We start from the raw sequence: 14,010 nt of genomic DNA, 5'->3' as shown, positions 1-14,010 counted from the left end.
GCCCCCACCTGTTCCTCCTGATGGAGCTGTCTCCCATGGGGGCCCTCACCTGTTCTTCCTGGGGGAACTGTCTCCCATGGGGGCTCCCACCTGTTTCTCCTGGTGGAGCTGTCTCCCATGGGATGGATGGCCCCCACCTACTTCTCCCAAGTGCCTGGGGCTGTATCATCTGGCTGCCACATTAGGGGCTGCCCCTGCTCACATGCCAGCCCCCATCATCCTGCAGCTGGGGCCCAGTGTCCTCACAGAGCTCTAGAGTCTCTGGGCTGCTCAGGGAATGTGGGGAGACCCTGGAGTGGTCTGATCAAAGGCTGGGTGGGTGGGAGTCAGGACCCCTGAACCGAGGCGAGATGGGGAGCAGGAGCTGCCAAGTAGCCTGGGGATGTGGTTCTCAACTGGGGACAGTTTTGCCTCTCAGAGGACACTTGGCAATGTCGGGGGACATCTTTGGTTGTCACAGCTGGCATGAGGGGGTGTGTTGTTACTGGCGTGTAGCGGGTGAGGGTAGGAAGCCTGCTGAACATCCCACACTGGACAGGACAGTGCCCCATGGCAAAGAATTACCTGGCCTCAAATGTCATTAGCAACAAGGTGGCAGGCCCTCGCCAGGATGAGCACAGGTCACTTGAAGGGCCTTGGCGTGTGTGGAGGGGTGAATGTAGCAGGGACATATGGGACCCAATGACCAGACAGCATGAGGATCTCTCAGATGTCAGCTGGACAGAGAACAGCTGGGGCTCATCACTGCCCATTCCTTCTCAGGCCTTAGTACCACATGAGATTTAGAAGCAAACCCAGAGAGAATTGAGAGGATGGTGACCCTTCTGGAAGTTTCTACTCTCCAGTGAAAAGGGGGCTTGCAACAGAAATTAAGTTAAACTACAGTTCAGTTGTGGATCTGAGAAACAGATCTGTCAATATATCACCCCGTTTAATCTCATGGATTAAGTTGGAGTATTCCCACCATTTCATTTGGGCGGTAAATGAGGCTCAGAGAAGGGAAATCATGTGCCCAAGATCTCATCTGTGTAGTGGTGAAGCTGGGATTTGAACACAGCTTTGTCTGAGTGCAGGCCATTGCACCCTTGCAGGTGTTTCCAGGCATGGATGAACTTGTAAAGGGCCTTTGATGGAAGTGCCAGCCTCAATCTCTGAGCCTGAGCGAATCCAGGCTCGTCCCTGGGCCAGGTGGCCAGGCCCATTCACAGCTCATGGCTGTAGCCTGAACACTCCCCGGGTGGGAGTCACAGAGCTGCCGCAGTTTCCTCAACTCATCCTTTGCCTTGTTTCTGAGCCTAGCCCTTATTTCCTCCAAGGAGTCATAAAAACTGCAGCCTTGGATCAAAAGGTCAGGAGTTCGAGACCAGCCTGGCCAATATGATGAAACCCCATCTCTACTAAAAATACAAAAATTAGCCGGGCATGGTGGTGGGTGCCTGTAGCTACTTGAGAGGCAGAGGCAGGAGAATCACTTGAACCCAGGAGGTGGAGGTTGCAGTCAGCTGAGATCCTGCCACTGCACTCCAGCCTGGGCGACAGAACCAGACTCCATCTCAAAAAAACAAACAAGAAAAAACCTCTGCAGCCTCATCGCCAGGTATTGCTGCCTTCCCTTGCCTGAGACCTGGGTGTTTCTGGGGATGAGGCTGTGGCTTGGGGCAGTAGCCTCAGATCCACTCTCTGGCCTGGGCTTCCCCTACAAGCCCCTGAGACATCCTCGTACCCTTCCCTGGAGCCAAATGGGCACTGTGGTATGGCCCTGCAAAGAGGCAGCCACCCCTGCTACAGTGGGAGCTGAGGCTCCTGAGGGTGTCTGGCCACACGTCCTTCAAATTCCATGGTGATGATGGCCCAAACTTCTACCCTGTCTCCTGCCTCAGCCAGGTCCCCCCACCCTTATGCCAGGATCCCCATCAGCTGCATCTTGCCTGTTAACACATCTCTTCCACTGTCCACCTTCTACCCTTACCAGGTCCATCTATTTGCCCACACTGAATTATGTAAGCCACGTGCTGATGCCTCCTGGCAGCTGGGATTGAAGTGCCCCAGGGTGGGCGGCAGTGCGAGGCACAGGAACAGCCTTCCAGGCGGCATTCGCAGGAGTGTGGCCTCAGCAAGTCATTTCAGTACCATGGGGCGTTGGGGGGTCACTAGCTCTCCACCAGGCTTGTGTGAGGATAAAATGAGAGTGTAGGCAAAGGCATTTGCAAACCACAGAGCAATGTGGGTGGGGGGGGTGCAGCAGCCCTGGCCTTTCCTCCTATTTGCTGACCTCTCTAGGAAATCCTGATTCTTTGCCTGCCCTGCTGCCAAGACACAAGCAGGGGTAGGGACTGCAGGGAAACAACTGGCTTGATTGACTCCAGCCAGGGCTGGGGAAAGGGGGCCGCCATGGCCAAGGGGCCTCCCTGGTGCCCATTGGCCCAGATCAGCAGTCCTTGTTTGTGCCTGCCGTGGTGATGGTCTCCCTGCTCCATGAGCTGAGAACCTCCTCTTCTCTAGATGCAGGCCCAGACTGAAATGTAAGGTGGGATTGTATATGCTGAGAAAGTGCCGGTGTGTCACCCTCCTGCTTTTCTCTGTATCAAGGTAGAATAGCGCAGGAGTAGATAGGTAAATATCACTGGGCCAGGCATGGTGGCTCATGCCTGTAATCCCAGCACTTTGGGAGGCCGAGGCAGATGGATCACTTGTGGTCAGGAGTTTGAGACCAGCCTGTCCAACATGGTGAAATCCCGTCCCTACAAAAAATTAAAAAGTTAGCTGGGCGTGATGGTGCCTACCTGTATTCACAGCTACTCAGGAGGCTGAGGCACGAGAATCATTTGAACCTGGGAGACGGAGGTTGCAGTGAGCTGAGATTGTGCCACTGCACTCCAGCCTGGGCAACAGAACAAGACTCTGTCTCATAAATTCATAAATAAAATAAATATCACTGCTTTTTCTTGAGTCTGGGAAGCTTACACTTTCTGTGTCTTCTTTATGAAATCTTTGCCTAAACCAAAGTCATGAAGATAATTCTCTTACATTAATTTCTAGAAGTTTTTGTGTTACTTCTCATGGTTCATAACTAAAGAAAAAAAATCAAACACTAAAATGTGTTTAAAAATTAGTTGCTGTGCAGTGAGACTTAATATGGGGCAAAAATTAGGTAATATTTAAGCTTTGATTTCTTTAGCTGGGAAATGGGTGTAATCATTGCCCCTCTGTTATAGACCAAACTGGCATCTGTCTTCCTGGTACAGTATGACCAGATACTACACTGAGGTTCTGCATTGATAGAAAAGAAGGTGTTCATTTGGTTTTTCCTTGCACCAAGCAAGGAGAATCAGGCAGCAAGTATCCAAATCCTGACCTCCCAGATGGCTTACAGGTAGGATTTTTTTTTTTTTTTTGAGACAGAGTTTTGCTCTTGTCACCACTGGAGTGCAGTGGCGCAATCTCAGCTCACTGCAACCTCTGCCTCCCGGGTTCAAGCGATTCTCCTGTCTCAGCCTCCCAAGTAGCTGGGATTCCAGGCATGCACCACCATGCCTGGCTAATTTTTGTATTTTTAGTAGAGACAGAATTTCACCATATTGGCCAGGCTGGTCTGGAACTCCTGTCATTGGGTGATCCACCCACGTTGGCCTCCCAAAGTGCTGGGATTAGAGGCGTCAGCCACTGCGTCTGGCTCATAGGTAGGGCTTTTCAAAGGCAGAGGTAAATTTCAGGAAAGCAGAAGTTATTGACAAAAGCACACATCAATGCCTGGAGGTTATAGGTTGGATCTTAAAGTGGAGCCAACAAGTCATAGGTGAATTCAAAGATTTTCTGAATTGTGATTGGTTAAGGATGCAAAGCTTTGTCTAAAAATTTGGGATCAGCAGAAAACAATGTTAGTTCTGGCTCATGGGCGGTACCTCCTCCAGGCCCTGCAGGAAGAAAGTTAGAACGAATGACAGCAATCAGAGTTCAGTCCTTGGTTTTCGCTTATCTGAGGTCCCAGTTTCTGAAAAATAATTCAGAGATATGTGTTAAGATGTTATACTTCGCTGGTGTGGTGGCTCATGCCTGTAATCCCAGCACTTTGGGTGGCTGAGGTAGGCAGATCACCTGAGGTCAGGAGTTCAAGACCAGCCTGGCCAACATGGTAAAACCCTATCTCTACTAAAAATACAAAAATTAGCCAGGTGCACCTATGTTCCAGCTACTCCGGAGGCTGAGGCAGGAGAATCACTGGAACTTGGGAGGGCGAGGTTGCAGTGAGCTGAGATTGCACCACTGTACTCCAGCCTGTCTCTTAAAAAAAGAAAAAGCCATCATTAGTTTCTCTCTCTTACCTTTCCTTACTTTTTTTTTTTTTTTTAAATGAGACAGAATCTTGCTCTGTTGCCGAGATTGAAGTGTAGTGGCAGAATCACAACTCACTGCAGCCTTGACCTCCTGGATTCAAGTGATCCTCCTGTCTCGGCCTCTAGAGTAGCTGGAACCACAGGTGTGTACCACCCTGCCCAGCTAATTAAATATTTATTTATTTATGAGACGGAGTTTTGCTCTTGTTGCCCAGGCTGGAGTGCAATGGTGTGATCTCAGCTCACTGCAACATCCACCTCCCAGGCTCAAGCGATTCTCCTGCTTCAGCCTCCTGAGTAGCTGGGATTACAGGCATGTGCCACCATGCCTGGCTAATTTTGTATTTTTAGTAGAGACGGGGTTTCTCCATGTTGGTCAGGTTGGTCTTGAACTCCTGACCTCAGGTGATCCGCCTGCCTCGGCCTCCCAAAGTGCTGGGATTATAGGTGTGAGCCACTGCACCCAGCCTAATTTTTTTTTTTTTTTTTTTTTAAGAGATGTGGTCTTGCTCTGTTGCCTAGGCTGGATCATCCTTAGTTTCTACAGGGGAACCAAACATCTCCTGATTTTAGCGTACTTGGTTATTGTTTTAGGCTCCCATTACCCTCATGTTTATCAAGTTGCTTATTTACTTCTCAGGGCTAGCCAGGGGTCTGAACTTGCCCTTAAAGAACTCAGCATTTTCCTTTATTTCCTGTTGGGGGTCACAGGCCCTTCAGAGGGTCTTGCTTGTCTAACCTCCCTTGCATTCAATGTTGTGACATTAAATGACTACTTCTAAAATGCCCAGAAGAGGGGCAGCAGAGAGAAAGACTCAGCGTAGGCTCTTAGTTTCGTCCTGGACCCACTGTTAGATTTCACCGCCATCTAGGTATTCTGTTTGACGGAACTGGTGCTTTTGGTCATTTGCATTTGTCCACTGTTAGGACATATATGCACGCTTGTAAACATAGGCACCTGTTTTTCCTGCAGGGCAGACGGATTCTCCATGATTCCCCGTGCCTCCGCCAAATGTCCCCCACGAAGTGCAGTGCAATGGAGGAAAGGACTGTGAAGACCCCTCCAGGGGCCCAGCCCATCCCGATGGGAAAGGACAGGCAAGGAGCCGGTGCTGGATGAAAAAGGCAAGTCAGTGAGATCTGCCGTCAGAAGGTGGGGCAGGGCCAGGTTGCAGGTGGAAGGTCTTTGCTACAAGGTGAGAAAAAGGCTTGTTGGAGCCTTTGCTCCTTCACAGGAGTAACTGCCTCTGATGGCTGTTAATAGGAATCATTATGTGATTATTAAGAAGGGAATGTGATGAGTCCAGCTCCAACTTGCTAAATTCAGGGGTCTCCTGTCCTAGTTGGTTTTGCCTCTGCAAATAAGGTGCCAGGCCCCTTCCCTGGAAGGCCCTAGAATCAGGGGTTTTGGCCTTCTAGCCCAGCAGGATGGGGCAATTCCAGCATGGGTGCCAATTAACTCCTGGGGTGGCTCTGGGAGGGGTGGGGTGGGGAAAGGGAAGGAAGAGGTGGGGAGGAGGCAGAGGTGACAGGAAGAGATGGCGTGAAGGAGAGAGGAAGGGAAAGACAGCAACAGACAGTGAGCAAAAGGAGAGAGGGAGTGGAGAGAGAGAAAGAAAATGGAAAGAACACTGACCGTCAGGCTAAATTCTAGAGCCTGAATCCTGGCTAGCATCCACAGCACCAGCTGGGAGCCATCACCAATGCCGATTCTCAGGCTGTCCTGCCCTGCTGAGTTAATTTTTGCATTTAACAAGATCCCTAGGTGATCCTCTGCATGCTCAAGTTTGAGAAGCCCTGGTTTGGTGGTCACCAGGGTAACCCACCCCAAATGGCTCAATAGGTCTGGAGCTTGGAGTGGGATCTTCGGGGCCCATGAAGACTCTGCAGAGAGGTGGGCAGGGTTTGACCTTGCTGAGAAGATAAACTAAAAAGTAGGACAGATGGAGAAAAGTGCTTGGGAGAAAAAGCAGAAGAGACAGTGGCGGTTTTGAAGCAGATGTCTGAGGTGTCACTGGGGGGCCTGTGTAGAGAGCCCTAAAGGAGGTGGGGATGGGAGCCCGCAGGTACCTGGAGATGGAACCCATGCAGCTCTTCCAGGCAGGCTCTGCTCTGAGCTCTCCACGTGCTCATTGCCTTCCCAGAGGCTTCTGCCCCTCACCCGCTCGCATGCTCAGCCTCAGCCTTATTATTTTTTAATTTTTTGAGATAAGGTCGAACTCTGTTACCCAGGCTGCAGTGCAGTGGTGTGATCACCCCCCACTGAATTCGAAGCAAGGAGGGATGTGAGCAGTCTTGGCCCAAGTCACCTGCTGCAGCTGGAAGGAGCCATCGCTGCACCTCCTGGCTCTGCCCTCTGAGGCTTTGCAGCCATCACCCAGCATGCCGGGGCATCTGCCCGACACCCGGTTCCAGAAAGTCTGGTTTTCTTCCCAAAGCCAGAGACCCTGTGCTTCATCTAGGAGGTGGCTAAAATGCCCAGGGGTAGGGCTGGGTGGGTCAAGAGGCTCGTAGGAGAATGAAAGTGAGGGCAGGGGTGCCGCTGCTCACAGCTTCCTGCACAGCTGCGGCTTCCATGAGCGACGGCCAGGTGGGTGACCTGCTTTAGGTCCCTGGGAGGGCGGGCTGGGGTGACTCCAGGTGACTGGCCCCTGGTCTTGCAGCCAGAGCCTAAGGCATCTGGGGACACTGACCAGTTGCAGCCGGGAGAGAGCACAGCTGTCCTCTGCCTGGGGCTTTGTGACACAAGGCAGCAGGGGTGGCTGAATATGTAACAGCAAAGGAGACAGCAGCCTCGGAGTCAGGATCAGGGCGCCGTGGTCCTCATCCCAACCAATACCGAGGACAGGCAGGGTAACCTTGGCAAGTCATTACCTCTCTGGGTCTCAGTTTCCTTTCCTGCAAAATGGGGACAATAAAAATACAGTATTTACCTGGAAGGTTGTTTCTGTGCATAAATATTATCAGCTGTCAAAATAATAAAATTCATAGTGAGACCTCATCTCTGCAAAAATAAAGTAAAAAGTTAGCCAGGTGTGGTGTAGTCCCAGCAACTTGGGAGGTTGAGGTGGGAAGATTGCTTGAGCCAGGAGGTCGAGGCCAGTGTGCTGTGATTGCACCAATGCACTCCAGCCTGGATGACAGAGCAAGACTCTATCTCAAAACATTAAAAAAGCTTGACTCAGCAATTCCATTCCAGCAGTGTTTCCTGCCTGAGGAGCCCCTGTCACGAGAGCCGCAGTGGTCCTCAAGCCTGGGTGAGCCTGGGCAAGGGCTGAGCAGAGCACGGCCTCCACCTCAGGCTGGGAATCGAGCTCCTCCAGACAGGGGAACCAGGCCTCTGAGCACAGAGGGCCACCAGCATCACATCACCTGGGTGTGGAGAGTTTGCCGACCCCTTTGTGGGGGCCGGTCCTGGGACTTCTCTGCAGGTTACAAACCTCCCAAACGCTCACCTGGCCAGACTGTTCCATCGGTGGGCCCCTTGGTGTTTGCTTCGCCTTTCAGGACACAGATGGCGCTGGGGGTTCATGAAGCACCGTGTCAAGCTCAAAGGGGACCTCTCCTTTCATCTCGCCTTCCAGTCTGGCGCTGGATGCAGACCGTGGTCAGTGGGGGCTCTGTCCAAAATGGTTTTGTTTTATTTTTATTTTTAAATGAAAATAAATGAGGGGCTCTGGCTGAAATGCTGTTTTGCTCTTGCTCTTTCTCTTCTCTTCTCCCCGTCCTTCCAGGGCTGCCGAATCCCAAAACTCTGGGGCATGGGACCAGGTCTGGGTTTTTTTTTTTTCTTTTTCTTTTTTTTTTTTTTTTTAAGGCATCCAGGGTAATTTTTTTCTGGTTTTAAATATGAAGACTTTTAGAAAATTTTATTTTAAGTTCCAGGACACTTGTGCAGAATGTGCAGGTTTGTCACATAGGTAAACATGTGCCCTGGTGGTTTGCTGCACCTATCAACCCATCACCTAGTTATTAAGCCCCGCATGCATTAACTATTTGTCCTGTTGCTCTCCCTCCCCTCGCCCCACCCCTGACAGGCCCCAGTGTGTGTTGTTCCCCTCCCTGTGTCCATGTGTTCTCGTTGTTCAACTCCCACTTATGAGTGAGAACATTCGGTGTTTGGTTTTTCCGTTCCTGTGTTAGTTTGCTAAGGATGATGGCTTCCAGCTTCATCCATGTCCCTGCAAAGGACATGATCTCATTCCTTTTTATGGCTGTATAGTATTCCATGGTATATATATACCATACTTTCTTTATCCAGTCTATGGTTGATGTATTCTGGGTAATTTTATGGGCAGCCAGTGCTAAAAACCACTGCTTTGGGGAAGTTGTTATTATTTGGACCAGAAATCTCACAGAGGCCACAACAATGAAGGGGAACAGTAATTAGCAACAGTGATAGCACTAGGACATGGCACGTCTCTCTTTCTTTTTTTCTGTTCTCTTCTACATTGGCTACTACCTCAAGCCCTAACCTCAGAGTCACAGAACAGCTGCAGCAGCTCCAGCCCGCATATCCCCTCAGCTTTGAGTCCTGGAAAGAGGGGGAGATTCTCTCCTAGGATGTCCAGTGGATGACCCACTGCAACTCATTGGTGCTTGCCCTCACTGTGTCTGGTTGGCTTGCCACTGCTTGTTTCCATTTGACACATAAGCTTTCTCCAGAAGATGGACTGGTATGAATTCAGTTCAGTGGGGAGTGGTAATGGGGGATGTGTGAGGTGCTGTGGGAGTACTGAGTGGGGTTACCAGCTGGAGGAAGGGTCCATGACAGCTAAAAGGAAGCCCGTGGAGGATCTAGGATGCACAACAGCTGGGGGTGAGAAACGGAAGGACTCAGGAGTCACACAGATCCCGTGGCCATCGGCAGAGCCTGGGGAGGGAATACAAGTACAAGTTAAAAATTACATAGTGTCCTGCAAGGGTTATAATGTAAAAACTGCAAGGCAATGTCCCCTACCCCCCAGTCTGCTGCTCAGTGTTCAGCACTTTTCTGGAAATGTCTTCTGGTATCTACTTACACATATCAATGTTGAATTTTCTATTGTAGACATTGTTTGCCTTCTCTGAAAGATGGGGATTTCATATTCTTGTACCTCTTCACCCCAGTAGGTAGAATAATGGCTCCCCAAATACATCCATGCTCCCCAAACCCCCCAGACCTGTGACTCTGTTACCTTATGTGGCAAAAGAGACTTTGCAGAGGCGATTGAAGCTAAGGACCTCGAGAGAGTAGCTTGGATTGTTCAGGTGGGCCCAATCTAATCACGTGAGTCCTTAAAAGCAAAAGGCTGACGAGGGAGCTGGAGACACCAGGAAGAGGAAGGAAAGAGTCGAGGTGTGAGACGGACTGTACCCGCTGCTGATGACTTTGAGATGGAAGAAGGCGCTGTGAGTCCCGACTGTGGGTGGCTTATGGGAGTTGGAGACGGCCCCCAGCTGATAGCCAGCAAGGAAACGTGACGGTAGTCAGTCCTACCCTTCCCTGAAAGGGACTGAATTCTGCCAGTTCTGGGAATGAGCAAGCAAGTGGATCCATCCGCGCCAGCGCCGCCAGAAAGGAATCCAGCCCTCCCGGAACCTCAGTTTTAGCCTAGGAAGACCCTTGTCGGATTTCTGATCTGTAAGTCTAAGATTGCAAATTTGTGTTAAGTCACCAAGTTTGTGCTAATATATTTTTTGCTCCTTTTGTGATTTATGTAGATAGAGGCTTATCAATTTAATCATTTCTAAACAATTCATGTTTGATTTTATCGGTTCTCTGTTTTTTTCTGTTTCAGGATTTCTCCCTTTTAGCATTTCCTTCATCCTCCTTACCTTGGGTTCAATTATTGTTCCTTTTCTAAATTTTTAAAAAAAATTTATTTATTTTACTTTGGGTGCATACTATATCTGGCATTTCTCCCCGTGTTATCCCTCCCCACGTTCCCCACCCTCCCCATCCCCCACTGTCTCTCCCCTACCGCCACCAACTGCCCCCAGTGTGTGATGCCCCTCTCCCTGAGTCCGCGTGCTCTCATTGTTCAACACCCACCTATGAGTGACAACATGCGGTGTTCTTGTGTCAGTTTGCTGAGAATGATGGTTTCCAGATTCATCCAAGTCCCTACAAAGGACATGATCTCATTGTTTTTTATGGCTGCATAGCATTCCATGGTGTATATGTACCACATTTTCTTTGTCCAGTCTATCATTGATGGGCATTTGGGTTGGTTCCAGGTCTTTGCTGTTTGTGCTAATTTTTATAGCAGACATGAGAACCTGGGGTATACCACAACGTGACATACTCTCCTTTTGATACATTTATAACTTTAAATCAAATTTCAGTGTTTACATTAATAAGGGTAAACAAATATTGTTCCCACTGATGCATGTAGCATATGTACTATGATACATTTCTTTTTTATACTTCTTTTTCCCCTTGAAGTCAATAATTGCCTTTTTGTTTGCTTCATCTTCCGGGTACTTATGAATTCAGCCCTAAGTGTTTGGTCACACTCTATCCATCAGTTGCTTAGTTGCAACAACAACAGCAAAAAGGATCTAGCTAGAAGGATAAATCTAGTTAGGATAATTCATTATGGGATGTTCACTAGCTCCAGAATCCCCAGGAGGAAGGAGAGGCAGGCTTGCAGACTGCACAACTAGGGACAGTCCTCTGAACTACTGGCTGTCAGGTGGATGAATACCACCACTCATGCCGTCCCTGAAGGTTAGATGCCTCCCTGTCTACCTATTCTTCAAAATGGCTTCCCATAGATGCTCACTTCCTTACATGGGTTTATCCAGAAATGAAATCTCACATGGATGCAACTGATTGCTGGAGCTCAGGTCACATGTTCACACCTAGCTGCAAGGGAGGCTGGGAAACTTCAGTTTCATCAGGATTAGTTGTTCTCTAGGTCTGCTGCCCAGAAGTCATCTGGGATCTTTCTGCATCTTTCTGGATATTTTCTTTGCTTCTCTCCTGGGCTGGACCCCTTTCCTGGGTTCCATGTCTTCCTCTTTGCTTTGGTGGAACATCTCCTCCGAAAACATTCTGAGAAGGAACAAGAGATAACATTTTTGATTTTTCAAGTCTGAAAATGTTCAAACTATTCTTACAGGTAACTGGTAATGCAGTTTAGCTAGATACAAGGTTCTAGATGGGAAATACTTTTTCTTCCGAATTTTGAATTGTTCTATTGTCTTCTGGCTTCTAATGGGGAGAGACTCAATGCCATTATAATCTCGGTCCTTTGCATGTAGACATTTCCCCTCTTTCCCTGTGGGAAGCTTGTGGAATCTTGTCTCGGTCTAAAATTTAATCATCACGTACCTTCATGTAGGTGTGCTTTCATCCATTATGCTGGTACCTGGTAAGCCTTTTCAATCGAAGCTCAAGGCCTCCGTCTTGAGTTATTTCTTTGATGTTTTCTTCCCCTCTGTTTTTTCTGTTCTCTCTTTCTGGGGTGCCTATTATTTTCATGTTGAACTTCTTGAAGTTGCCCCTCATTTTCTCTATTTTTCTTTCTTTACCTTTTTGTCTGCTTTTGGGGAGATATTCTTATCTTTAACTTCTAAGACTTCTATTGAGTTTATTTCTGCTATTTTAAGGTTATTTTTGGTTCTCTAAATGTTTCTTTTTTTAAAAACAGTGTCTTGTTCAGATTTCCTGGATTTAGTATTTTTGCTAATCTCTTGGACAATCTATGATCTAACTGAAAAATTAGTGGTTCCTCCTCCCCCGAAGATTTTCCCTTCCTATGGTTGTTTTCTTCAAGTTGTTTTTATATACCCGATTTCTCTCTCTCTCTCTTTTTTTTTTTTGTCTGTCTTTCATGTACAAAGTTTTACCTCCCCATCCTGGCAACCCTTGCCTATCCAGTCATTTTTAAAATTATGTACTAAGATGCTGACTGGGCACTCTGATTGCATGAGTGGGCTTGTCAAGTGCAGGCTTCACTGGATGGCAGTGATGGTAAACTTTTGGTGCACATTGGAATCACCTGGGGAGCTTTTATTTTTTAGAATAGGGAGCTTTTCAAACCAGGATGTCTGGCCCCTTTCCAGATTAATTAAATCAGAATCTCTGGAGGGTGGGGTTCTGAGATTGGTATTTTTTAAAGCTCCCCAGGTGGTTCTAATTGCAGTCAGTTGAGAACATTGCTCCAGGGCGATTTAGTTCAGCTGTTTTGAGAAACAATCATAACAGCAGAAAGATAATTCTGGAAACTTGTAGTCATACCTGTCAAATATGGTATACGGATTCCCTCCTCTAAAATAGAAAATGTGGGAAATAATACAGAGTGGGTGTAGGAAATTGTGTTTTCTTTGACAGGAGGTAATTCCAAGTTAAAAGCAAAGAAAACTATTTTTCTTCACGTCTATCATTCATTCTTAAAAGAAATAAAACAAACATGTCGGCACCCATAACTCTTTTCTTTTGAGTTGGTCATATTCCCCCGTCAAGAATTTTCCAGCCTCCTGCTTCCTTGGCCAGCATTCTGAGATCTGAGTGGGGGAAGGAGACTGGGTCTTGATATCCAATATGTAAGCTTTAATTTCCTGTTTTCAGTGCAGCTCCTCCCTTCCCACGGGTCCCTGGTGTCCCCCAGTGCAGAGATGGCCATGTTAATTTCTCTAGAGAATCAGTGTCCAGACTCCCGCTGGGGCAGGAGGTGTGTTTGGCCAACCATGAGGAGTGGGAGAAGTAGTTAGGGTCTGCTTGCTTTTTGCATAGACGTTCAACTGCTTTTCCTGCTTTCAATCTCACTTCGCCCCTGCCACCAGGGGCACCCGGCACTGCCCATCTCTCCATCACTGCGGGATTTCTTGGTGCAAATCAAGTTGAATCTCAGCTTCCCCACTTAGCTTTCTTGGTTCATCAGTTACCAGATTCCAAGAAGTTGTTCCTGCTGTTTCTCATCCTTTTTGTTCTCATGTGTTTATTCCTTTAAAGAATCCCTGGTCGGGCGAAGTGGCTCACGCCTGTAATAATCCCAGCACTTTGGGAGGCTGAGGTGGGCAGATCACCAGGCCAAGAGATTGAGACCATCCTGGCTAACATGGTGAAACCCCGTCTCTACTAAAAAGTACAAAAATTAGCTGGGCGTGGTGGCACGCTCCTGTAGTCCCAGCTACTTGGGAAGCTGAGGGAAGGGAACTGCTTGAACCTGGGAGGCAGAGGTTGTGGTGAGCCGAGATCGCGCCACTGAACTCCAGCCTGGCGCCTGGTGACAGAGCAAGGCTCTGTCTCAAAAAAAAAAAAAAAAAAAAAAAAGAGAATCCCTTTATTGTCTTAACAGGATTCGGGGAGGGGAGGAATTGCAGGTGGATGTGTTTCAGCCCCTGTCTTTCATCGTAGGTGTTCACCATTACTATAGAAAGAATTTGTCCTGTCGCTTTGTGTGGACATGTGAGTTATTTTAATTTTGAGGAAAGGCTCTTTAACAATTGCAAAGTTAACTGTTCAGACGTAATTTATTTTCTGTGAAGCACAGGTTTCACTGTAAACCTTCCAGGTAATGGCTGATGTCTGAGAAACACTCTATTGAACATTGATGGGACACTTTTTTAAAAAAATTTTACTTTAAGTTCTGGGATACATGTGCTGAATGTGCAAGTTTGCTGCATAGGTATATGTGCCATGGTGGTTTGCTGCACCTATCAACCTGTCATCTGGGTTTTAAGCCCC

Source organism: Sapajus apella, unplaced genomic scaffold, assembly GCF_009761245.1.
Source record: "Sapajus apella isolate SASKATOON/1434 unplaced genomic scaffold, GSC_monkey_1.0 scaffold13, whole genome shotgun sequence".
Taxonomy (NCBI): domain Eukaryota; kingdom Metazoa; phylum Chordata; class Mammalia; order Primates; family Cebidae; genus Sapajus; species Sapajus apella.
Note: the sequence above shows the minus strand (reverse complement) of the source record.